The sequence below is a fragment of the Octopus bimaculoides genome, chromosome 11 (assembly GCF_001194135.2).
Source record: "Octopus bimaculoides isolate UCB-OBI-ISO-001 chromosome 11, ASM119413v2, whole genome shotgun sequence".
NCBI lineage: Eukaryota > Metazoa > Mollusca > Cephalopoda > Octopoda > Octopodidae > Octopus > Octopus bimaculoides.
The window spans coordinates 36091388-36093811 of NC_068991.1; the positions used below are offsets into that span (position 1 = coordinate 36091388).

General features: G+C 35.7%; 1 protein-coding gene across 2 annotated transcripts in view; it reads left to right on the forward strand.

Moving 5' to 3' along the window:
* The window catches only part of LOC106873950 (uncharacterized), a 248328-nt gene that overhangs the window by 110707 nt on the left and 135197 nt on the right, over positions 1-2424 (forward strand). The window lies entirely within an intron of this gene.

Consider the following 2424-nt stretch of genomic DNA (forward strand, 5'->3'; position numbering starts at 1 on the left):
CCATTTATGTCATTATTTAGTTTAATTTCAAGATTTCTTGCCAATAGAGAAAGAGCCAGTTTCTAACCTAGATTCAAGGTTCCTTCATTGGAATTTCAACATCAACAACAGGGCATTTTTGTATGTATGTATGTATGTATGTATGTATGAATATGTGCAGATTTGTATGTTTTGCTTTATGTATGTATTCTCTTGCATATAGTTGCATATCTGGACATGCTCATATATATTTAAATGATAAACTTCTGGGAAATTTTACAGATTTTTACAGTTCCAGTAATGGATTGGATCTGTAGTCTTCAAATTAACTTTCTCCTTTATGGTTTTGAGAAGCTTAATTTCTCATGATTGGTATTTAGGCAGTGTTACATATCAAAAGGCACCAATAATTACATGTATAAACCTGAACTTGTAATCTGGATAGAGTAACTGCAGATTCCTCAATAGTTCTGCAAAGGTGTTCTCTTTTTCACTAATCTTCAGCTTTATGTTAACATCAGCTGGGCAGCTAATTTCCACAACTGTTCACAGTTTCTCTTCTCTATTCCAAATCATTATATCAGGTCTGTTGTGCTTACATTTTATCGAGGTCTTCATTGAGACATTCCACTAGTACTCCTTTTTATTATGAGTAGCTATGGCTTCTACCAAACTGTGGGTTCTTATTTTTTTGTCCTCGGGGTTATCCTTCCGACAGATTTCATTATAGAGTGTCCTAGCTAAAACATCATGTCTTATCGGTAGATAATAGCATGATGACATTTTTGGACAATTACTTATGATGTGAGTGATATCTTTGGTGTTAACTTCACAAAGTCTGCATCAGTTGTCACATTTTACTGCTTTTCCTGCATCTCTAATCCTTAATCCTTTTGTGCATCAGGTACTTGGTTGATATATTTCCTGTTCCTGGATTGCAAATGCATACCCTTCAAAGTGAGAGGTAGTAATCTGGCTATTGGTCCATGATAGACTGCTTTGATGATCCATGTTACTATCATCTCAGAGCTTTCTACTAACATATCCATTCATAGTTCATAGAGGTTCATCCTTTCATCTGATGATACATTGCAGTAGAGTCGTGTGACTTCTTTGGGAATGTATTCTAGGTTATCAGACAAAAATGTTGTTCAAGTCTTATGATGTTATCAACCTCATGTAGGCAAACTTGGTCAAGAGATGGGCTTTGACACTTGGTGGTTAAAAGATGTTGCCGAAGAGATATGATATGACATTCAAAGGCATTTTGGATCGATGTTAAGCCTTTGCCACCTTGTTTTTGTTTTAGGTAGAGGCAGTCTACATCACTACTTATGTGGAAGTTATGTATGCTTCTATGTATGTATGTATGTATGTATGTATGTATGTATGTATGTATGTATGTATGTATGTATGTTTGTATTTATCTATCTATCTATCTATCTATCTATCTATCTATCTATCTATCTATCAATCTATCAGTCTATTGACCTATTTTATGTCTGTCTATCCATCTACAGACCTATCTACTTCTATACCTACTTTTTATATCCACAAACGTTTAAATCTTTTATATCTGTGATCTTTTTCAAAAAATTTTTATCCATCAACTATAACAGAAAATTAAACCTACTTCTACTCTACTACCATTATATATATATATATATATATATATATACACACACACACATGCAGACATACATATCATCATCATCACCATTTAACGTCCACCTTCCATGCTAGCATGGGCTGGATGGTTTGACAGTAGCTGACCAGGCAGTAGCCTGTGCCAAATTTCTGAGTCTGTTTTGGCATGGTTTTTATGGCAGGATACCCTTCCTAACACCAACCACCTAACAGAGTGGACAGAGTGCTTTTTAGTGACACAAGCACAGGCGAGGTCAGTTTTGGCATAATTTTTACAGCTGGATGCCCTTGCAAATGCCGACCACTTCTCTTTTAGTCCACCTCATTTTTACTCTAAAAGTTCTTTTTTAATCTAAAATATACTTTTCTTCATTTTCTACAATGCTTTTCCCTCAATCGGGTAGACTTGCAAGTCCCTTCTTCCAAAATTCACTTGTCTGTGATGAAAAATGTTCCTCCAGTACTGTTCTCACCTCGTTTACAGAATTCATATTTTTTCCATCCAATGATTTTGAAGACTGCAGAATAAATCTGGTGGGGCATCATTTCCCATTCAAACTGCTCCAGCCTTTGGAATGTCATCCTCTCTATGTAACCGAACATTATCCTGATGGTAGTACACCTTTTGTCTTGAAACTTAAGATGGTCGTTTATCTTCTAGCACTGACTTAAGCTGCTCAAGCTGCTCAAAGTCGATCTCCCTTGTTATTGTTTGGTTTGGGTTTAAAAGTTCAAAGTGGACTAAACTTTTCATATCCCACCAAACAGATAACAACACCTTATGTGGGTGAAGACCCT